General features: G+C 37.1%; 1 protein-coding gene across 6 annotated transcripts in view; it reads right to left on the bottom strand.

Annotated features, from left to right (window-relative positions):
- HIVEP2 (HIVEP zinc finger 2) overlaps positions 1-25,770 on the bottom strand; it is a 182,471-nt gene that overhangs the window by 65,702 nt on the left and 90,999 nt on the right. For 5 of the 6 annotated variants that reach the window (XM_076002916.1, XM_076002917.1, XM_012745364.3 and 2 more), the window contains exon 2: positions 11,742-11,854. The gene's annotated coding sequence lies outside the window, so the exon portion shown is untranslated. Of the gene's footprint in view, positions 1-11,741; positions 11,857-25,770 lie in introns of those variants that run through there. The other variant, XM_076002918.1, reaches the window with a different exon arrangement.

The raw sequence follows: 25,770 nt of genomic DNA, 5'->3' as shown, positions 1-25,770 counted from the left end.
TCTCCTTAAAATAAATGTCTCTTATTATATAATTCTTAGTTTAGAAGAAATTTCCATTCTGTATACGTTTAAAAAGCTTAAGAATAAAAGCTTTTATGAGGACTCTGAACAGTTCGACTTTTACTCTAACTAGTAGAAAAGTTGTTGATGAGGAACCAAAGTATTTCAAGTCTTATTCTTATTAGCTGACAAAGGCTTACAATACACAAATTTAAAAACACACATATAGTTCTGGATATTTTGAAAAGACCACATCTTTTTGCCCTGTAAATGATCGAAAAGAACTTTGTAATTGGTTAATAATTTATCGAAATGATGCTATTATATATTTCCTGATCAGATAGTGATTTTCCATTCACTTATAATTTCAACTTTTCATATCTTGTTTAGTAACCCCCATTAATACTATATTTCCCAGTTACATTTAGTCTGCTTTGCATTTATCAGAATGAAAAATACAAGTCATGGATCAACATCCTTCCATCCCTATCATGAATGAAGGAATGAATGAATGAACAAATGGATAAATGAATGATCTAGATGCACACATAGACCAGTTTTTGTCCTCTCTTCCATGGCCACAGATATAATATATAGGAAATATATATGCTTTAGAAGACAGTACACGCACACATGCATACTATTTAGAAAATAATCCCAAAGTGAATTTAACTTTTTTCCTCTCTAGAATTTTAAAAAAATCCACATAAACATTTTATCTTTGTCAAATAAATACTTGGGTTCGGGCATTCTTAAAATACGCATAATAAACTTCCAAATTAGCATACAGTTTAATTCAAATATTTTAGTAACTCTTTAAAAACACACATTAATTAATATGCTCAACAACTACACAAACTCCAAATTTATATTTTGACATAATGAAAATTATTGCCATTTATGAATATATCATGCATGTATATTTCTGATTTGCTTTGGAAACAAAAGAATTTAAACTTAAGAGTTCTATGACAAAGCTTCCATAGGTCTCTGGGGTCAGCTTGAATTTCTGACTATTTAAAATACAGGTAAACTTGGTGGCATGTTACATTTAGCTCAAATATTCATGAATGTGTGCTGCAAAGCAAATAGGGGTAAAAAAATATGGCCTTATGTTCTCATACAATATAATCAAGCTAAAATAAAAATAGGATAAATCCTGCAAGACACAAACCTGTTAGCCACAGTTACCAGGTAGAAGAAAAGTAGAAAATGATAAAAACAAAACAAAAAAAACAAGGCAAGGAAAGGTAATGATTGTAAAGGCAAAAGGAGGAATTATTCCCTGGTAAGGGCCATATCACTACACTCTCAGTGTTACTGTGCCTTAAGAGATTGGCTCAAGTCTCCTGGTCTCAAAGGCCCCTCACGCTTCTACCCTTGATCACTGGTTGAAATGATCTTGCCATTGCTTCCAAAGGTAGAAGATGTCCCAAACATTTTGAGAATTCCCTGAGGCTATTGACATGTACACAAGAACAAAAACATACTGACCCTATTTCTCCCAGACCTTCTGACTGAACAGGAGAAAAGCAGCCTGATAAAATATTATATCAATTCAGTTCTCAAGGAAAGAGAATTTCAAAGCTGTAATAGGTAAGGGCTGATGACAATGCTTGGCAATTTCTTCAGAAGCTCTGAGAATTCCCACTATCACATTAAGCTAATAGCTAGATCGTTGTACTACAGCAGGTTGAACACATTTAAAGATTCAAAATTGCAGGGAATAACTTTGAGGGGTAAAAATATTAGTATATAATACTCATTTCAGAAATGTAATTTCAAACAAGCTGTGTACCTATAATATAAGGATTCTTATATATATTGGCTAGTTTCCCATAAGAAGGATGTATTTTATCTAAAATTTGGCCTCTCTTTGCTCTACTCAGCTATATTTCCCAGCCCCCAGCCTGAAACAAAACAGGAACTCAGCAAATGTTTGTTGACTGAGTCATCAAGTAAATGAATAAATAAGTGAATATATGATTAGAAGCACACTCACTCACCATGCTCGTGTACCTTGTGCCTTCATGGGGTTGAGGAGCAATTGCTTCTGCCTTCGTTCTACTACCCCTTTTAATTTCTCTCTTTTTATTCCTTTTAAATTATAAGATGTTTTGATATAATTTAAAATACCCCTTTGTAATACTATGGGGCTTCTGTGAAAGTTCTTTTATTACACCCACTTGACTGTAATAATTGCTTGCAAAAAAAAAAAAAACAACAACAACAACAAAAAGCAACTAAACATAACCATGATATAAATTTCACACCTTTACATTCTATAGTAATAGCCTCTTCCTCTTAACAAAGCAATTCATGAGTTCTTCTTGAACATGTTCTATGATTATTCCTACTTGTTAAATTATTAATAGCATCCCTACCACCTCCTGCTAGAACACTGCATCCTTGCCCTGTGTTTCCTCAGGTTGGGTGTGACACAGCATGCCTGTATGTGACTGTGTGTTGTGTCTATTTATTGGCACATAAATATCCTTGAGGACAGGAAGAGAACTGGTGTGTGTGTCTGTGTGTGTGTGTGTCTGTGCACGCACTTCCTTAGATTGTTCTCTATGGAAATCTCCTTCCAGATGGGAAAAGAGCCAAGGAGAGCCCGAGGACTTCCCTGACCCTAAGCCAAGGGTGGGGCAAATGTGCTCACCATTATCAGCTGGGTGCCCACAGGGAAGGCGTGGGAAGGAGGAAGGAAGAGCCAGGGAGAGAAGCTGGCAGCAAGTATAGAGGTCTTTTACTTGTGAGAACAGAATCTGGGAGTCTAACATTTTTGCAGCATTTTAAAGTTTGCAAAGACTCCTCAGGACTGGCATGTTCTCAAATGATGCCTCTCAGCCCAGCCAGAGTGCAAAGATCTACTGAGTTTACTGAAACTTTACCCATCGAGGAGAAATCACTGAGAAAAAGCTCAGTTTTTTCTCTCACTGATGTATTTAATTATGTCTTCAAGATAAGAAATAACCTTTAGAACATTTCCACCCCTACTCCTGTACTGAACCCTCTTCAAAGTCATTGTAATCCTTAAATTGCCAAATCTATCTGTCCTTTCTTAGATCACAACACTGGTGGTGATTTTGCAACCTTATACGCTGTTGAACATTACCTCCCTGAAATGTAAAGCTCCCAGCTCAGGATTTGACACGTAGTAGGCACTCCAGAAGAAAGAGCTCCTCTCTCTATCAATTGCCTCCCCCCTTAGCTTCTTTGTGTCTTGCCTCTCTTAGTTTTCCAGCTACATTTCTGGACTCCTCTATCTGATCGTCAAGGCCCTGCTCAAGCATTTCCCTCCCCCCTTTGCAGCGTCAGAATTAAGACCACTCTCTTCTATGTTCTCATAACCCACTGCTCAACTCCCATTGTCATATTGATCATGGTCTGCTTTGGATTTTAGTTGAGCACATATTTGATATCACTAATAAATTTGCAGCTACTCAGAAACAGGACCATTCCCACTTTTCTCAGTACACCCCTCATCACCAACAACAATGTCTTGCACATGACTGGCTTTTCATACATGCTTGTTGATTCCAAAGTTTACTACAGATGTTGACTTGAATCTTTAACTGCTTCCTGTTTCCCATACCTCATAACCAATCACAGGCCAAAACCTATAACAATTCATCTACAATGTCTCTCCCATTTGCCCTCTCCTTTGTATTCCTATTACAGCTACCCTAGTTCAGAACTTCATTGCCTCTCATGGACACTATCCCAAGAGCTTTCTAGCTTAGCTACCTCCAGGTCTTCTAATCCTTCCTTGTGATGTTATCTGTGATGGATAGATTAATCTTTCAAAAATATAACCCAGTCCTGTTACCCTTAGCTCACAAATGGGTAAAGGATCTCTGATGCCTACCAGACTGATGTGCTAACTACATTCAAGGCCCTCTATACTCCCCAGGTCTCTTGACACCTCCCCCTCCTCTTCTTTCATGTCTTCCCTTCACTTACCAACATTGTATCCCAAAAGCACCGTGTTACTTTTCAATCCATGATCTGACCAACTTTATCCATCCCATCTCTCTGCCAGTGTGAATGTAATTCTCTACACGTGTCAAAGTCTTGCTCATCTCTAAAGCCTTCCTCAGGAAACACATCCTGATCCCAACATACCCACTAGAAAATGAATATAATTTCTTTCTCCTTCAAATTCACAAAACATTTTATTTATACATGTCTTAGGGCACTGCCGTAAGCTTTCTCATGTCCAAGTCAGGTATGTACTAGTGTTATCTCTCTTTTAGATAGGGTTTATAAGCAACTTGAAGACTGAAATGCAGACTTACTCATCAATGTATTCCTCCACAGCATGGAAACACAATATTGCATATGGCAGAAATACCATAAATATTCATTGAGTTTAAGCAAACTAAAGCCTTTACAAATAGCCAAAAAGCTCAGGTTCCATGTAAGAAGAATGGGGCTCAAGCCAACGGAGTGTTGGCGTCTGTGATGATTGGTGTCCTCAAAATTTCCACTTAAGGCTGATGACAGAATCAAGCTCTGCTACAGTCAATGAATAATTTATTTGTGCACGAAACATTCTGTTAATGGAAATCTTTTTATGGCTCGAGATCTAAAATATACTTACTGCCCTATAGTTATTAAATGTTTGCTTTAATCATTAGTACACAAAGTAATGACAAATGATAATTACAGGATCATTATATACTCTTAAACCGATTTAATCAAGAGTATCTCTTCTAAAATTCAAAAATTCCTCAGTGGATGTGGATGGAGTGGATTACACTGGCACCAATCAACTCATTGCTAACATCGAATTTAATAACCCAAGGTTTTCTGTTGTTAGAAATACCACCAGTTAAAAGAGTAACTTTAGATTCAAACAGCTAGTACTTTTTTTTTCTTTTTTTTTTTTTTTTTGGATTTTAGTTCTCAATTAAAAATCCCGACCTCCCTGAACTAGACTGCCTCAATCAAATACATCATAGGAAAAGAGAAGTGCATGTGCTTGTACATTCCCTAGATGTTCTGGCCTGCCAAAAAATGTTCCTTTGCTGTGCTATTTCAGCAAGTCGTGAGATGGCAACGATCATGCTCCCCAAAAGGAAAGATAGTTATTTTTCCTGAATGGTTTTATTTTAGGAGGCTAGAAGGCACACTTCTGGATGCCCAGAGTACTCTACCAAGTATACGTGTTCCTGAGGAGGTAAATTGTGGGGGATTTGGGCTGGGTTAAGGTTAAAAGAACCTAAAACCATCCTAAGCTCTTGCAAAATATTTAAGGAGCTGAAAGAACAGCCAAAAGAAGAAGACTGAAGTCTTCCAGTGAATTCCAGTTTGCAACTATCAATATAAACCCTCGTGCAAAAAGAAAAGTAGGATAAAATACATGTTTTTTATCTGTATTTATCTCAAACTCAACTAGTATACAATGAAATTCATCATACTACTACTGAAACTAGCTTCTCTTTTTATCTCCCTTTTTCTATTACAAGTAATATTCAGACTCCAAAGCTTGAAGCCCAGAGTCATCACTGACAGCTTTTTCCTGCTCCCACCCCGGAGTGTGTGCATGCATACACACCCCCACCCGACCCCCGCCGCCAGACCCAAGCAGGCTGGCTTCCTGCACACCTCCCTCACATTGCCCCTGGCCCGTCAATCCTTCTTGCTACCTACCACTCCACCCCAAGCCTCAATACCTGTCTGATCTCCCATCGTACAGTCAGGAGATCAGAAGACACTCTGGGTCCAACTGGCAAAGTTCCAAAGGACAGGTCTAGGCACAGTGCCCCTGTGGACATGACATGAGATTCAGAGACAATTACCAGAGTCAGGGACCTGTGGAAGTGTCCAGAGTCTTAAGAAAACAATGTGAGCGTAGCCACAAGGACACCATGATGCAAACCCTGCGAAGTGAGGGAGTGAGGGGAAGACTGGAGGAAGTTAACTCAGAAAGAACTCCCTGAACCTGGGATGCAAGTGTTCACTAAGTTCTCTATGCAGTGCCTTCATCTGTGATGCAAGTGTGGGAGGAGACATAAAGGGCACAACATGAGGTGACAGCTCTTGTGTGAATTAATGGAAGTGCTTCCTAAGTGGCTTCTGTGCTCGCAGTGACTGCTGCACCCACTCACCCCACCCTCACCTCCGCCCCCCACGCCAGCCAACATGGCCCAGTCAGATGCATCTTCCCAAAGTTCTGACTGCAGCGCTCTCTGCTCAAAAATGTTCAGAGGCTTCCCACACAGGCCAAATTAAATACATATAACCCCTCGGTCCTGCGGGCAACGTCTGCTGCACTCTGATGTCACACGACACTCCTACCTCCATCTCTCAGGGATCCTTTATATTCAGAGGCCACGTTTTATTTTCTTTCATTAAAGTTTTTTCAGAGGCCAATTATTTTTGTTGCCATGATCAAGCCAAGGAGAATACAACCTCTTTGTCAGGGGAATATAGAGGTTTTAGTTTTGTTTTGTTTTGTGGGGAAGGGGGTTGTTGCTATTTTACATTAAGAACAATTTTTTTGCATTCAAAAAGATCAACTAAAAAATTAAGTGTGTTCTTATAACTCTGCTCTGGATATTTAATAAATATCGGACTTGCAGACTCATCTCACTAACATAATTAAAATTAAATCTGTGTCCAGGTATCAATTTTCAGACCCCACAATTAATTTCAAAATTCAAAACCAAATATTTTTATTAAATTCAATAAATATTTATTGGATATATACTGTTTTTTTCAATCACCATTTTTAAGGCTGCAGAAGACACCAGCAAAATAAAAAACCTACTCTTGTCCCTTAAGCAGCTTACAGTGTGGCTTGTGAGATAAAAAGTTCCCATAAATTATTATAAAGTGAAAGCTTTAAAGAATATGCACCAAAAGTGACATGAGAAGTATAATGTGTTAAGGAGATGCTGAGGGCAGATGAGATCAAATATGAAGATAAGTAATTCTAAAATAAAAGAATTAACCAGACTCTGACATCAGTAAAATGCATTAACCAATAATGCAAATAATAGATGAGATAGAAAATGCAATTAAGAAAGCTAATTTGCCTTTTGGCAACTCACAGATGAGACATCAATGTGATATAAGGTTCAAACATAAAATAAAGATCTCCAAGTGGGGTATTTTGTTTAACATCCAATTTAGGGATTTATAGCACAAACTACAACTGCCAAGGGAACCAGAATTCCAGAGGCCATTCTTGATCTATAAGGATGTTGAGAGATGATGGAGATGGATGTTGGAGATGATGAGATCCTCAGATCATGGGGCATGACTGGGTAAACTCAGCAGTTAGTATCATCAGGTTTCAGTTTCTGCAAGAAGGTTATACCTGTCCGAGATCTGGAAAGTTCACATTCTTATGGCACAGCATTTTCCTTTTGGACTACCCTCAAGATTCTCTAAAATTAAGAGATCTGACTCTTCCCCTACATTTCAATATGGCTTCTGTTTCCTCGTGTGAATCATACTAAGTGAAAGTGTAGTGACCACATCACCAAAGCTCCAATGTTTGAACACTGCCATTCGACTGGACCGGTGACCTCACAGTGAATGTGGCATGCTATCCAAAGATGGGAAACCTGACTTGGATTCTCGTTCTATGACTCACTAGTGCTGAGACTTTGAGCAGATCACTCAACTACAACCAGTCCCCCACCTCCAAGCCTCCATCTCCTCATACACAAAATAAAATGTGAGTAATAGGTATGTAACAGTTATTGCCTCAAATGAGATAATATACAGATAGTAAAGCATTACACAAATGTTAATTCACACCATCATATTAGGAACAAGGCATGTGATCACTAAGTTCCATTGTATAGGTTTTGCATGGATGTAAAAGCTGAAGTTTCCTGTACACAGCCATCCTCTACCACAAGCTGAAGTAAGGAGACAGGAAGAAGTATAGACAGACGGAATACCATGAAATGATATTAAAGCAACCTTCAGTCAGGGTTTCAGATGGCTACATGGAACCAAATGTGCTCTGTTCATATGACTAGTTTAATTAATGCTTACTGACTGAATGATGAATAAATGAATGGATAAGTTATTGAATGAATGAATGAATGAATGAATGAATGAAGGGATAGCCAGCTGAAATGCTTAATAAACAAAGCAGGAAGAGTCAAGTAGAAGGGTAAAGGAGTATAAGAAAATAATTTTGGATAAATGAAACAAAGTAGCCCAAGAAGCTAACAGTAATAGACTCCACCCACACATGCTATAATGGCAAAGCAAAAAGCAGTCTTTGTAAGGACAGCATTAAGATCTTGGCAGTGTAAGAGCGGATCTACAGTTTCACATCAGTTTGTAATACTCAAACATAAATACTGATACTCTCGCTTCAGTCACCTTAAAACACAAAAGGCACAAACAGAAGAACTGCATGCATCTGGAAAGCTATAAAAACAAAACTATATAAAAGGAAACATTTTGAAGACCACAACACACTAAAGTTTATAAGGTCTTCTCTGAGTTATGTGTGATAGCAAGAGAAGTTACAGTAAACCCACAGACAACAGACAGCAGATCGAACTTGCACGCTTATGAAATCATTATAGCACCAGCTAAAATGTGTCCAAATAGAATGAATTGAAAGTTTTCCTCCCTTTTATTTTCCTAACTGGCATAAGTAATTCCAAGAAAAAACATGTAAAGGCTTATTAGAAGAGAAAGGAGAGATGAATGGATGAACAATCAGTCCAGGGAAATTATAAAATATACCAATTTCCATAGGAAATAAAATTAATGTATTTTGGACTTCCTAATTTAAATTAAGGTCTCAATAATTTCTGACTCCAAAAATTACTAACTTTAATGACTGTGTGATTCTCAGGAAATTAATTCCTGCTCTGAAACCCAAAATCCTCAATATGGGATTCTCAGTTCTTACTTTTTACAAAGATTAAGCACCTCGAGCGCAGAATCTGGCTCACAGAACGTGCCCAATGAATGTTAATAACTTTCACCTTCGTTCTTAAGAAGAAATATCACTTACATAATTCTTAAATAATTACAAACAATGTAATGAGAGAATATAAATCTGAGCGCCCATGTGGTTAAAATCCCAGATTCCATTTAATATTACCTTAAAACAAATAATGTCAAGATCAGTCAAAGGCATTGGCTACTTGAAGGAAAATGGCAGGACTTGCAAAGCAACATTACTGGAAAGATAAAACAATTTGTATTTACTATCTTTTATAAGAAGTACCATAAAAGGAAAATCATTCTAATGGCAAAAATTTTCCTTTTTTACTACCAGTTTGCAGTAGGAGAAATTGGGCAAATTTTTAGACGTTAGAATTGGAAATCACTTGGGCTAATGTCCATGGCCAGTTCACCAATAAAATCACTGACAGATTGTTAATTATGTATTCCATATACATCAGGAAAAAAAACTTACCAATTCCATATGAAGTGCTTCCTTATCAAAAGAAGTATTTGGTTTAACTGAAAAACTGTACACATCTCTTTGAGTTAAGACCATATTGACAGGATGAAGAATCAGTCATGTGATTAATGAAATATAATTCTTGATAATTTAAACAATGGTTGCAAAGACTACTGCCACTCTTTTTTTTTTTTTTTTTTTTGAGACAGAGTCTCACTTTGTTGCCCAGGCTAGAGTGAGTGCCGTGGCGTCAGCCTAGCTCACAGCAACCTCAAACTCCTGGGCTCCAGCAATCCTTCTGCCTCAGCCTCCCAAGTAGCTGGGGCTACAGGCATGCGCCACCATGCCCGGCTAATTTTTTATATATATATATATATCAGTTGGCCAATTAATTTCTTTCTATTTATAGTAGAGACGGGGTCTCGCTCTTGCTCAGGCTGGTTTTGAACTCCTGACCTTGAGCAATCCGCCCGCCTCGGCCTCCCAAGAGCTAGGATTACAGGCGTGAGCCACCGCGCCCGGCGACTACTGCCACTCTTAATCACCATCATTGTAATCACTAATAGGTACTAAGCTCCTACTACTTGCCAGGTGTTTAATTCTCACAGAGCCTTATGAACTAAGTAACATCCTTATTTAATGCAAAACAATAATTGTTTTAAAGCACAGTGACCCCAGTGAGCTACTTAGCCAGAGGAGCCCGGCACTCACAGTGCGGTCAGCAAGAAGGCCATTTGCACTCAATACTCAGGCCATGTCCATTCTCAGGAGGCACTTAACAAAACAGTTTCTTGAACATAATGTAAATTAGATACCACCAATTGAAATTTAACTTTAACACTAGGGTACTTAGGGGAAAATTGTAAAAGCCAAGCTTGTGAGTAGATGGAAAATTAAATGTGGCAAACAAAGCCATTTAAGTTAGTGGTTCAGAGTATTATTTTTCGTCTTCTAACATCTATTACAGCTGTTGAAAAAATTAAAGCCTTGCTTGTGAAACCTTTTAACATCTCTCCTCCTGATGAGTTTTTCAGCTAACTGCCTTTAATTATACAAAAATTTTTCCAAATGGCGCCATGTGCCCAGACAATGAAAATTATTGGTTACAAATGAATACTGAATCATACATCTTACAGGCAGAATGAAAAGATTCTCTGGAGTTTTCACACCTGATATTGCTACATTCATTGCATGCTCAAAAGCTATACTAGCAAATCAAGTTCCAAGTTAGTTGCCTCAAGGGAGATTATTTTCGACAAAGGTAAGGGCAGTTGTTGGTATTGCATGAACTATGCAACAGTAGCACTGAAAAACCACCTGAGATCATTATGTCTCAAGATGCTCACAGGTAAAGCAGACACTATTAGTTGGTTTGGTTTGGAAGTAGGCTCCCCAAATGATTAGACACTTTCTTCTCTTATTTGTTATCATTCATTAGGTTTTAAAATAGCTCCAGTTTATTCAGAGGGAAATTAAGTAACAAGCTGCACAATTTTAGAATCATGAATAAAATTTAGAATTTCAGAAATTCAAAACTTGTGGCCTAAATTAGGAATATACATTTTTCCAAACTTCCTGTTACTGTGCAAAGGGTTAATTAAAGCATGAGTTTGCTAGGATTAAAAAAAAAAAAATTACCAAGCCCTAAAATCAGTATCATTTAGACTTCTGATGCCAAAAATCTGTTTGACAGAGCAGGCTTTACTATACTGACATTTTAACAGTAGCCAAAGTCCTGTTCCCACTGAATTCTGTCTTGGCAGCACCAATAATTTGCTGAAAGCCTGAACTCCTCCTGGTAATGAGTTCTCTACCTCAGAAGCTTTCCACAGCAACACAGTGCAACAAGGAAGTTGAATCCAGCAAGTCCTCACTTAGGATTTCTAGTCTTATCAAAGAAACCAAGATTTCTGTAAAATGACAATGGTTTAAAATAAGGAGAGATGCTAATTTACTCAAAATGTCCTGTACCTTAGATTTGAATCTGATAAAATAGAATATAATTACACATAAAAATCTTAGTCAAAGTAAAATCTAATATTCCCACATTACCTCAAGATTACAACAAGCAAATTGTCACTAAAATAGTAAATAAAAGGATCTGGCTTCAAACTATAAAAGACAACATTTCCCAATCAAGATAAAATAAGGCTATTTCCAAAAATGCAGTAAAGACTTACAAATATTTTCATTTCGATAACATCTCAGATATCTATCACAGGTTTTGAGGGCCTCAAATCATGACTGTCAAAATTTCACGTGAAGCTTACTTAATATTGTGCTTGAGAAATCTTTCCAATAACTTTGTAGCCAAACCACATAGAAAGCACTTGGCTCAACTTACCTAGTGGCTGAATATTAAAGAACTGGCAAAAGAATATTCCAACCAAATCAGTTCGCTTAATTTTTCAAGTAGATCTGATTACCATCGTCTTTTAAAAAATTCAAAGACTCCACCTAATGAGGAAAAACAAAGAATAGCATTTAAACCAGAGCACCATTATATGATCTATACATTAATAGCAGAAAAATCAAATTAAAACTATTATGATATCTTTTCCTAAATTACTGTGCAAATATAAAACAACAAAAGCATCTAGCAACTAAATTAAAATTTCCAGTTTGGGATAAAAGGATTGTTCGTGCATAGAGAAAATGATAAAATAATGCAACAAAGTGTGAGAGCAGAAGAGTTTATTTTCAGTACTGATTGGCACATGTAAACGGTGGCTATATGATATCAGTTAAGATAGTATGATTAGAGATGAGGAAAAGATGCAAATGATTGCCTTGGAATTATACTCATTGATTCTTCTAATTTACTGTTGCAATGAAAATTTTTAGGTGGCAGTTCCTGTAAGCCATTGAGCCCTAGCTACATGCAATCTCTGTTGAGGAATATAAACTAATACCTAGATAGATCACTTAAACATAATAATGTTCAAGAACTCTTGGAGAGAATTCACTAGCATGAATTTCCAAATCATTCTGAGAATGTTATACTTAAGTCTTCCCCGGAAAATGTTTATTCTACTAAAAACCTATATATAGCTTCATTATGGTTTATAAATAATATCAGTTTATTCTATTCATTTTACCAACAGAAGCACCTTTCCTTAAGTTCAAACATTAAATTACTATCTCAGCTCCAACAGAAGGTTTGAGAGAAAGCAAGCAGTATCTCAACTGCAGAGAGCCTAAAATAAATGCTGAGGAACTAAGCAGAAGAAGAATTAGATAGAAAATTGGACAGCATCTAGCCACTCCTGAATCAGGTCTTCCCAGGGTAGATTTAGAATGTTAAAACATACCAATACTTTAAAAAGTTCCAGAACATCAAAGACAACCATATTTAAGTGAAAGTTGAAAAACATACTCCAAAGCCATAAATACATAATTTTTTATTATGCCACTTGGGATAAGCCACCTACTGCCACTCTCCAAATTCCACTACACATATTTATAAAATTGATAGTTAATCTCAGTATTAAAAAAGGTTGAAATAGATATGTTGTTCAAAACAAAAGGAACAAAACAAAAATTTTGCTAACAATGGAGAAAACAAACAGTGGTAACTATATATAATAAGTAGAAATCCATAGTAGTCATGGAAAATATGTTTTCACTTCCATGAAAACCTATGTCTAGATTCTAATCTTATTGCTCTTCAAGAAACAGTTATCTAGGAATCTTATTTGGATATGGCCTCAAAAGACTTCCTCAATGACACAGATAAATATTCTTTATTCCAGAGTTCTTGCTGTAAGTATGACAAGATGAATGTCAAATGGTTTGGTCATTTTAAATTATATTGAATCAACAAATACATCTGCCTAAACAATAAACTGCAAAACTGATCAACACACACATTTTTCACTTGTGAATACCTAGAGCTGGGAAAATATTTCTGTACTTTTCCTGGCGTTTTATGGAAAAGTTACAAAGGCTCTGTCAAATAATATTTGGTAGCTAGCTTCATAATATCATTTCTGAATACTTGCCAGGATGGTTTTGTGCAGAAGCTTGCACAAACAATTTTTCTGTTAATCACTTTCCAAGGAAGAGGCAGAGCACTTTCCCTCATGATGCAGAATAAACTTGAAGATTTTTAAAAATCCTCTCTCATCGATTTTTCAATGTACAGTAGGAAACTGACCTATGTGAAAGTCTCGAGTTCAGGCCTTGTTTTCTTAGGTAGAGTACTGTTTTCTAAAATTATGTAATTCTTGCCTCCTACGAGGTCTTAAATTTCCAGAAGGTAGCCAGTCATTAAGCCAATGTGTTAAAAAAAATCCCGGAACATCAAACACAACCATATTCAGGTGAAAGTTCAAAAACATTCCAAAGCCATAAATACATAATTTTTTTAATTGTGCAATTTTGGGATTAGCCACATACTGCCACTCTCCAAATTATACTACACACATTTGTTAAATTAATAGTTAATCTCAGTAATAAAAAAGGTTGAAATAGATTTGTTATTCACTAGTATTAGTGAAGCCATTTTCACCTATCTTGCAGCAACTATGTGCTCTTTTCTATCTAACTTTGGTAGGTAGTGTATCTGACTATGGTAGTCAGTGATTTCAAATTACTTAGAACTTTTTCAGTGTTTTTAGAGTACCTAAAAGAAGTGGTAGGGGCACCTTATATCAAAGTTCAAAAGTAGTAAGTACAAAATTATTAGTCACCCATAAGGATGATTCAGTTAAATGACTGCTACTGATTGGTACAGAAGACAGAGATCTGTCACCTGTATAATAGGTAAGCTCCATGTGTACAAACCACAGTACAACATTGCTTTAGAAATGTTCATTTCCTTTAAAATGAACAGTGACACCTGACACATAATGGTAGATTGCCTACAGTCTTACACCACACAGTAGTGCCAACATCTAAAATAATTTCATAACCTTATGAAAGCAGTTGAGTCTAAACTTCCTCACCTTTAATTTGTTTCTATTGCCTACCTCACCACTCTTTTGTTGGGAGAGGGAACATCAGTCAGTAGTATTTTGGCTCCATTAGAAAATCTAAATACATCTGAACTTTGTATTTCAGTCAGTTGTATATTACATGGTCTAAACAATGGAGTAATTTATCATTAGCTAATATTTGATCATGCTTGTCACCAGTTGGTCTGTTTCAGTTATTTGCGTATAATAAATCAGATGTACACACAATGCTGGGCTTGAGTGACTTTCTCTAGCTGAATGGTTTACCTAGGGTAGTGCACAGGAACCATGCTCCCTGAGTTTACTGGGGCACTCCCTGGGAGCAGTTTAGCTAGTTGTGCTATTGCAAGGCTGAACACAGTAAATTCGCTTTTTAGGAGCCCTTTACAGTGGCAAACAGCACCTGGAGTAAGCCCGTGAATCATAATGTCTCTATAGACCTGGACTAACTCTGGGTGGGCATCAAAAACTTTCCTTTTATTGATAATGAAGCAGAGGCTCTGAAGGTCATAGTCACTTGCCCAGGGTCATTCAACTAGAAGCAGTTTCCTGACTGCTATTCATGCTTTCCTCCCCTTTACATCATAAGAGCTGCTGTGCCTCCCCATAGGCAAAAGTTCAATAGTATTTAGCAGGGGTTTATTGAGCACCAGCTATGTTAAAGTTGCCTCCAGATTTAGGCTGGGAAGGGAAAGGGGGCAATAGTGAGTGCAGAGTGACAGAGAACAGACCGCAGACACCACAGGCTCCCTCTTCATTGTGGCTATATGCCACCTACCTCTTCATAAATCTAGTGAAAAAGTGGCCAGTGAAAATCAGAAACTGAGACTATTATATGCCCAAGACATTTTGGCATATTTTGGCAGGGTTTCAAGGCAACATTTGAAAAGCCATGCCCTGATGGCTAATTAGTACAGCTGCCATACTTGGTTATTTATATTTTTCCTTAGAAACACACAACAACATTAAGGACATTTTTAATTAGAAAAAAACACCCTTAATCTCATCACCCAAACACAATTATCTTCATTTAAAAATTTTTTAATCTTGTCTTTGTCCCCATGTAAACAGACTTTCACCCAGATGTCCTCCTAATGCACATATAATTATTGTGTATTCTGACTTTTTAAATATTTCATAAGTACTTTCTTTATTTCCATGAAATTCACAGTTCTCATTTTTGCTAACCACATAATATTCCATAAAGCTACCATATTTCTACTCAAGAAAATTCATCACTTAAAGGTAGCTATGTTAACAATTTCATTTCTTATTTCCTTATTTTATATGGACAGCTTGTTTTGCATACTCAACATAATCACCTAAATAATTTGTATTTTATGATTACATCACAAATATTTTTCACCTTACTATAATAAACATTCTTAAGAAATACTTTCTCCATAACTAAAAAGTATTTTTATTATTACTTTATCATTATTTAAATAACCACCCTACTTATATTCAACATTTTGTTCATTTTCTATTTTTTGTTATTATAGAAAGTTTTTATTATAATTGAGAATTATTTACCTAAAAGAGGAAATAAAGGGAAAAAATTGATCATTAAAAAAATCCTAGCATAGTCATTTCCTTTATCATTCCTATAGGCAGTAACATTTCAAATGTTCTCATTTATTTTTAATGTAAGAGATACTACTTTTTCCTTGAATATTATAAGAAATAAGATTATGAAATCAAAGGGTAGAAACATCTTTATGATGGACTTCATATTTACAGCCATACTCGTGTCATTGATTGAAATTACCTATAGGGATTGAAATTACCTATAAAGCCATCAGCAGATACGTGTTCCACTTCTACCAAACTCCCTCACCACTGCATGTGATTAAAAAATTCTGAAGACTAATGTAAAATAGTACTTCGGGGTTGCATTTTTATTTTATTTGGTGGCCATAATTATTCTCCCATTTAAAAATAATTTTATTATCTTTTACCTTTAATGTAAAATTTATCTACTCATATAATTTGACTACCTTAAGGTCTTCATTTGTCTTATGAATTTAAATGGCCCTTCATGTAATGTATATGTTAACTTTTCTACAATTTTTTTGTAAATTTATTTTAAAATATTTAACCATTTAATATATCTAGCATATATGTGGATCCATAACATGGGGTACATATTCAAATATTTTTGGCAAGTTATCCACAGTACTATAGACTAAGTTATCCTTCCTCACATGTCTTTCTATAAGCTTGCTATAGTATATTGTATGTATATATTGCATTATAATGGGTCCGTTTCTGGGCTCACCATTTTATTACATTGATCTATATATTTAAAATGGAACTTTTGTTCAGACTGCCAATATAATGTGACTGGCATTGTGTTATGTAGTTTCCATGTCCATTATCACATGAACTTGGTGTGCATGTGTTGGGCAGTTTTAATAACTGATTTCATAGTAAGTCTGAATCCACTGTAGGGCTAGATTCTTCCTCCTTGTTCGTTTTTTTCAAACATTCCTTGATATTTCCTTATATGCACTTATGTACTTGGGAAATTCTCACCCTGTATTATTTAATTATGTGTATTATTTACTCTCCATATGCAGCCATACTCAAAAAAAGTCCCATTAGAAGTCTAATTAAAATTGTGTTGAATCATATATACAAGCACCTTTTCAATATTTTGTTCTCCCATGTTAAAAAAATATAATGTGTTATAATGCATCTCTACACTTAAGACATTTTAACTTCAATATTCAATAAACATTTATATTCTACAAGTCTCCTGGTTCTCTGTCTTTCCCCACCTCCATTTTACTTGCTTGGAAATATTTCATTCTTCATGTCCAGCAACTAAATTGTGTTAATTCCTCACAAAATTCCCCTGAATAACTTCCTTTGCATGTGGGAAAATTTTGATTAAACAGAAGACAAGTATTTTAAGTCCTATCTTAAACAAATCTTCTTAATTTCCTTTACAAAAATGAAATTAAACGGTATGTAAACAACACCACCACCACAAAATAATATTCCTACACAACCACTTTATTTCCTTAAAATATTTACACGACAAAGTCCTGAGTTCACTGAAAATAGCAGAATGGCTTAGATTACCTCGTGGCCTACTCTGCCCCTCCACTCACCAATGTCTCTTATTTCTGCTATCTGTGAAATAAGTTTGGATTCGAAGGCAGAGAAAACCAGAGACATATAAACGACTTAAAATTATGATAAAATATTTTAAACTTCAATTTGATGGAAAATAATCTCCATTTTGTTGTGCATGCTAGCTAAATCCCTGTGTTATCTTCTTTGATTTAATGAAGTTAGGTACTCTCAAGGAATCTTACATTTTATGTAACCTACAAAGTGCATGAAGAATTCTAGACAAAGAGAAGGACAAATAGAAGGAACAGGAGACAAAAAAGACCTGAATGTCTGGGTGAAGCTATGCAAATAAGGACTGAAACTGTTTTCCATCCATGCTTTGAACGTCACACCATGTGTTAAGTTGAGTGAAAGTGTGAGGTGATGTGCTTCTCCACTTTCCTGAAGAAACACGTAGAAAGTGTGGCAAATATTTAATCTAAGTCTTGTTTCCTGAAAGACTGCAAGATGCCCACAAATTTTCTTTCCCAGAGTTCGAAATAGCAAGCTGAGTGGGTGTAAGCACTTCAAGTGCAAAAAAAAAAAAAAGAAAAGTAACTAAGGAAAAGGAAATCATACTTTCTGCTCCTTAATGTTAAGAGTTTTTTTAAAAGGCCATTTAAAGAGATATTGGTGATTTGGATCTAATGGTTGTCTTGAATGAGAATATAAATACACACCTGATGACTTACTACAGAGCTCCCTGGCCATACAGATGGGTCTATGTAAAGATTAAATTGGCAACATTGTAGTTACAATAAGAGCAGGCAGTTCTCAGCTAAAACCAGATACTTAAATGACAACAAGAATACATTCATGAGCTGTAAGCTCATGGGGTCTATCCACCTTGCAAAGTGAGAGACCCTTCTCAACAGTGCTTTATAATATTTTAACAGGCACACAAGTTACCAGGGCAGCTTGTTAAAAGGTAGATTCTGATTCCGCAGATCTATGTGGAACCCCAAAGTTTCCAGGAGGTCAGTTCTCTGGTGCATAATTTGAGAAACAAGACTAGTCCATAGCATTGGTTTACTAGTAGCCAGACAACAGAAATAACAATCAACCAATTAAGAATGTTTGCTAGGTTCCTAACACCGGGCCATTTGTTATAAGAGATGGTAAAGTACATAACATGAGGCTGGAGCTAACACATAAAAAGTATGGCTTAAAAAATATAAAAGCTAAATGCTAAATGCTAAAAGCTTCCAAGAATAACAGGAGTTGAGAACAGAAAGAGTTCATTAGGGGCAGAGTAGTCATAAATGTCTTCATAGAGCAAGTTGAACGTGAGCACCCCAGGTTGGGGTGGGGAGTGGATGTGAACAGAGAAAGAGCACGTCACCACTAAGAACAATTCCAGAGGGGAGAGCCTAGAGTTCCAATAAGACAGTGCACCTGCTTTGCGGTTGTAGATATTATCATTGGAAGCTTTTAATTAGAGTTTACTTTTGACCGGGTGAAGGGAAACTCTGACCTTGTTTAAAATTTATAGGTTTGTAAATTATAATACTATTCCATGACAGTAAAGAATGGGTAGTCTTGCCTTAGTCTTATGCAAATTTTCTCCATTGGCAGCAGCAATAGTGTTATGAATGACATTTTAGGTTTAAGCCTAGGAGCACAAAATTACCATTTCTGTATATATATTTATGCATATGTATGCCCTTGGTTAACATATGTCTTTAATGATTAACAATTTTAAGAGCATTAGAATCATAGAACTTTTCACTACAATAGAATGAATAATCTTCTGTGACTTCCAGTGCTCAAATTTTACTTTTATTACAAAAATAAGTACTTTTTTCTCCTATAAAATACTTTTGGATGGCACATACCCACACAACACCCTCAGTTCCAGCATTATACTTCCCTTTCCTCCCACACTGGCTGACAATGGGAAGAAAACATATCCAGAAACAGAATGAAATTATTAATGAATTATACTTTAGGTGTTTTTTTTTTTCTCCTTAAAGAGTTTTTCCTGCCAACCCACAATACGCTGGATATACTGCACAATGGATTCAAGAGAAATGCGACAGAGGATTCCCAAGGTCAATACAAACATGAAAGTTCAATCTCTATTTTTTACTGAAGAAAATCATAGAAGGATGAAGATACTCACAAGCTGTAAGAGGGAAGTGAAGCATTTGAAAGAGAGAGAGTATTTTAGCATTCCCAGGTCAGGTCAACAATCTCACTGAGTTCCAAGTCCATGTTTTACTCTTTGAAACTACCACGTTCATCACCGTATTGTAAAGCACTAAGAAATGCTCTTTGGAAGACCTGCAAATATTATGTATCATCTCAATGTTAAATGCCATGACCCTGGGTTAGCCACAGCTACTGTCCTACCAAACTTCCTTGTGCTTCCTGTCCCTACTAGGGAAGTCAGAATTTAGGTGACGAATTATAGTAAAACTCTCCCATTTCAAAGCATCAAGGGTTGAACATTGCAGGATATCGCTACAGCTGTAATAAACAAGGCCAAAGTATTCACGATGCACCAGCGGAGTCACCTTCCCTCCCCCTAATCCAATGCACTAGTGCATATTATACAAATGCTCATTAGCGACAAGAAAAAGATATTAATACAAGGATGCTAAATTGATTGTTACCCATGAATGGTAGCAAAACAATACGCAAAATACAAACAGGCACACCTTAACAAGACCATGAAGTCTGTCCCCTACAAACCTCTTCCCCTTTCTACTCGGAACCGGTCAGGTGTCCTCACCTAACTAGGTCATGGGGTCGTGCATCTAGTGCAAAAAAGAGCTGATAAGCTTTTTTCACATTAGGCTGCCAAAAAGGTAATGGGTTCTCATTATGAAAAAAAAATTTACTTTATGAAAACAACAAAAACAAACAGAAAATCTTGGGACCTTATAAAACATAATACAAACAACTTGGTAAAGTGACATTTTAGGGGGAGGGGTTTAGCTAGAAGACACGGCCTCTGTGGGAAATGCTATTATTAATACCATTAAGATATAGCACAAGGTGCTGTGTCATATAATAGAACCAGACATGGTCTGCTTTTAGTTTTCTGAGGTGATTTCTATTTGAATTGAATTGGCCCTTCGGAAAACAATTTATCAACGGTAAGTCAGTCTCTCTCTCTCTCTCTCTCTCTCTCTCTCTTTCTCTCCCTTGTCAAACTGCATATATATCTTTTGGCTAATTATATGGCACAGTCCTATTTTTTCCTCCTTGGTATCCAGCACTATAATCCTCTGTGTTTATGTGTTCACCTGCTTTTAGAATTACTAATGCATCTAACCAGAAGTTACAGAGTTAAATTTGCAACAGCACAGACGTCTAACTACGGTGATGGAAACAAACTGCAGCAAAGAAAGATTTCCCGAGCCAGAATGGATGTCCTCACTAACCGGGCTGCCAGGCCTAGATCAAATGAAGGTCGATGCAATGTCCCCAGAGGAAGCTGTTCAACTTGCTGGGTCGGTTCCCTGGAGCCCTGCCAAGGAGGCCCTTCAGACTGACAGCGGACCTGGCAGAGCTGGTGTCTTCCCCCAGGCAGCCAGGCCCTCCCCCGGATGACAGGCTGGGCGCAAACCCGTCTTCCGCAGACACCAAAAGACAGCACGGCAAAGCTAAGCGGCTGGGGACAGCCACTTGTGGCTGACACAAAGGCAGCCTCCCTCTGCCGCAGGACAAGCAGGTTGATCACTCGGGCTGTCAGGCTGTCGAAATGTAGAAATGTATATTGCAGACAGGACATCCCTCCTGGCATCCAGCGTGAGTGAAGCCCAGGCCACGGCAACAACAGCCTGGCCTGAGGACAGCCTGCACCACACATCAAAGCCAGAGGCCCTGGGAGGCTGGCCAGCGGCCAAAGACGCCTGAGAGCCGCAGGGGAGTGTGTTGCCTTAGGACAATAGCAAACTGGGACGTGGTGGAGTCTGTAAATTCCAAGCACTGGGGAGGTCTTCTCAGAGATTTTACCCTCTTCTGTCAGGGCTGTGATTTAATTTCCTTTGAAGGAAAAAAAAAGAAAGAAAAAAGAAAAGAATATACATTCCAAAACCTTCTGTCTGCAAAGGCAGACAGCACAATGCAAGCTTAATGCACTCTGGTCCTTCCCGGCCCGCGGCCACTGTCTAACACAATACAGCTAAGTGAGATGTGACATTCTCCCGTTCCTCTTAATAGGGCTCTAAGTCTAAGGGGTAATTAAGATCATTTAAATGCAAACATCATTGTTCCATTGCTACCATCCTCCCAGATATTTCCCATCAATTCAGTTTAATTAGAGTAGCATCACACGTTAATTATAACCTGACAGTTTCATTGATTTGGCGGGGCACACCATATATAGTCCCATTTTTGGTAACCAGGACTTAAGGTGAGGCCTCAAACTCACAGTCACAAAGATGACTCAGCCCTTGGGTTGAGGAGGTTCTTCTACCAGGAGAGGTTTGCCCACTTGCTCAAGAGAAACAGAACTCGTTTGGGAAATCATTATATAGCCTCACTTTTTTTAAACAGCTTTTTTGCAAACAAACAAACAACAACAAAAACCCCCACAGAAAACAAAAAAAGAACTGTAAGAGAGTAAAAGAAAATTTGATCTCCTTCTCTTCCACGGTTTGAACTTGCAATTCCTAAGGACCAGGGTAAAGCACCCTGAAGCCCATCCAGGTAGGGCAGGTGCCAAACAGACACATGGCACGCTGGGGCCGCCGAAGTGACCGGGCCTGGGCCCGTCAGGAGGAGCCAGGCTGCATACGCACAAGCTAGAACAGAGAGGGCTGGCTAGTCTTCCTTTCAGAGGAAATGAATACGAGTTGAGGTCACTCAGCTCTAATCCACCCTGAACATCAGGGTTAGACTTCCAGCAGCACATGCTCCATGAAGCCCGCAGTGTGTCATAGCCCGGCGTGTCATCCATGATGGCATGCTGGGGGCGGAACAACTTCCAGCTCCTCACTAATCCCATGTGGGAATGCCAAGGTACAGAGTTTTACTTGATTGCATAAAACGTAGAGCTATTTTCAGCCTCTGAATCATCCTGGCTCTTTCATCAGTCCTAAAGCCATATTACAACTCTTTAAAAATATCTTTTCTAGTCAATTTTCACTTATTTTAACATAAGCAAACCATTAAGGTAATCCTGCTAAATCTCCAAAAGATGAACCCATGAAATGGAAGCCCCCCCCAAAAAAAATTCCAAAAAACAGTCTCAAATGAGTTTTACAAATATTTATAATTTAAAATTGTCACTACAGCCATGGTAATGGGCCTTGAGTTATCTTCAAACTCTATAAAAACCCTGGGTAATTAACACTTAGCAAGACTTGAGTACCTGAGGGCAAAAATCAATTTTGTTTTAGTGACACTTCTTAAAACAACTTTGAAGAGTAACATTAAATAACAAAAATTTTAAAACTGCTAACTGATATAGGAAGAACCTTAGCTATTTCTGTAATAATTCCACTGGGATTTGTGCTGAACATTATAAAAACAGGATGTTTTGTTTGTTGTTCTTCATAAAAGACTACCAAACCAGCATAAGACTCCAAAATATATCAAAACTACAGATTTATGTGAAGTCTGGTAATATTTTTAAAAAGCCAAATGGAATTTTTATTCTCGTATTTAAAATTTCTGCTTAATGTAAGATGACCTCAGGAAACACGTGTCTTGTTTTTATGAATGCCAAAAGGAAACTCAGATGCATAACATAATTCTGCCATGGTCCAGCAGAAATTGTGCAGAGAACTTAATCTTGAATATGGGACAGTCACAAACAAGTCTTCACTGCTAACTCTTCTTATATTTAAAATTAACATGGATTAACCCATGGTAACAAGATAGTTGCTCCCTTTTAGTTCGAAGCTAATCCTAACAACAGAAGCATTCCAATAACAAACTTCTAATGTTAAGTCAATGAACTGTGATGAAACCACTGGCACCAAAGGATGAACTTAATATTACCGGATGTAGAGATAATTTTAAGTGGCTATGACTAACTCACATATATAGTTCTTATCTGTACGCAGAGAGGAAGTAATCACCTCTGTAAGTAAAATCATGATTTTTTTACTACTTTCTACCTAAGTGAACAGAAGTATACATGTCATCCCCTTACCCTGACCCAAGAGACCCACTGGGGAATGTAGAACAAATAGAGAGGAAGTATGTCCAGGAAACAATCCCTCTTAAATATTCTTTCAAACAGATAGCTGGACTCTGTCTATTCTGATGTTTTTGAAATAGTCACTAGAAAAGTCACTCAAACAACTGCACCTGCTGCCATGATTCATTCCATGAACAGGTCCTCTGAAATCAAGTGAAAATACTAGGTCAGCCCGAGTCTAGGAAGAGAACGAGAGGCTTCTCTTCTCTTCTGAAGTCCCAGAGGCTCCATGTGATCAATAAGGCTGATGATTTTGTGTTTTATAAAACTATGAAAACTTACTTTTTAACATCTAAATACTTATAAACTTTTCTGCCTGAGGAAATGAAATTTTTGTTTCCTATTTTGATATCTGTAATTTGCCATTTCTGTCATCTGTTCACTTATTCAATAATCATTTATCAAGTGCCTATCACTCACCAGGCACTGTGAAGGTACAGAAATGTATTTTTTTTGACCCCAAAGAATATCTTGCTTGGAGGTGGTATGAAAAGTGCTATGGTATAAACTACAGTAGGGCCCACAGGAGAGAGAGGGGCAGGTATTAAGGAAGGTCTGAGAGTGGAGACACTTAAAACGGGTCTTGGGTAATCAGTAGACATTTGTCAGGTAGACAGGAAAAAAACAAGTTTGAGAGAAAACATATTCAGTTTTAGAACAAACTTAAGTTTGAGGTACCTTAGAAACATCTAGGTAGAAATGTCCAGGTAGATAGCTGCACATATAAATATGGAACCTGTGGGAATATGTGAACTGAAAATCCATTTTGGAAGACCATTAGCATCTAAGGTGACACTTGAAACGATGGCCTCTGTGGAGCAGGCTACACAGAGCAAGAGCCCTAGGAGCTGAACCTTGGGGAAAGCCACAAAGACAGGGAAGAGTGTGAACAGCTGAGAATGGAGCAAGGCCTACTAAGCCACAGCATCACAAAACAAGTGGAGAAAAAAATCAAATGATAAACAGAGTCAAATACAAATCTACGATAGGTCAAATAAGTCAAAGACCTACAACATTTCACTGAATTTCACAATTAAGAGGTGACCGATAAAGCAAGTAGTCAAAACTGTGCAGCAGTTGACACAGGTAATGTAGTAGCTAGAAAAGCTGTTAGGAGCACTGGCTTTACTGTTTGTTTGTTTGCTTGCTTGCTTTCAAGATGGAAGGGATTTAAATTTTCCAAGTTGAGAGACCTTTAAAAGCTATGGTCTTGGGGGAAAAAAATGTCCTAACAAGATTTTACTGGATTAAATTCTGGCCACAGTACAGAAATAATTATGACTTGATTGTGTTAAAGTAAAACTTCAAATTATCAACAATCTACTGGCCACTAATATTGATTTATTGATGTGGGGAGACTTTAATCAAAGGAATATGCTGTTCTGTTATAAGGAATCAATAGGGAATCACATAGAACTGTGGGAAAATCTTAAAACTAAAACTTACCCCTATCAGAATGGCTATTATTAAAACATCAAAAACAATAGATTCCAGCATGGATGCAGAGAGAAAGGAACACTCACTGTTGTGGGACTGCAAATTAGTACCATTTCTACAGAAAACAGTATGGAGATTCCTTGAAGAAATAAATGTAGATTTACCATTTAATCCAGCAATCCCTTATTTTAAATCAATGCAAGAATAACAACTTCCATTGAAAAATATTAGAACCAAGTTTAAATTGTATGAGATGAAAGAAAATGCTTATGACAAAGAGGCTGCCCAAAACCCTGCTTCAGAAATGTTTAAACATCTTTTTAAGCCATCTGGATGGGAAGGAATTCCTAAATCTGGCAATTCCGAGTTACCAGGGAGTGTACCAAGAGCAGTTATGAAGAAGTACCCTGAAAGAATTCACTGCTGCTAACACTCCAGTACCTTATGACTAACTCATCCTGCTCGGTCTGGGGTCATGCCCCACAAAAGTTCTCACTCTGAAAGCTGCTTCATGACAAGGAAATACTCAAATTGAAAACAGTAAACCAGAGACTACACCAACTGAAAAACATCAGTCTCACATTGTGATGGTTTGTCTTGTACGATTATAATGGAAAACCCAGTTTTATTCATGTGATGAAAAATTCAGGAAAAAAAGGTGTTTCCTTAGAACTTAGAAAATTATTTATAAGGTTAGTTTCTGG

This window comes from Microcebus murinus, chromosome 5 (genome assembly GCF_040939455.1).
Source record: "Microcebus murinus isolate Inina chromosome 5, M.murinus_Inina_mat1.0, whole genome shotgun sequence".
NCBI classification, from domain to species: Eukaryota; Metazoa; Chordata; class Mammalia; order Primates; family Cheirogaleidae; genus Microcebus; species Microcebus murinus.
This window is presented reverse-complemented; position numbering and strand designations above follow the sequence as displayed.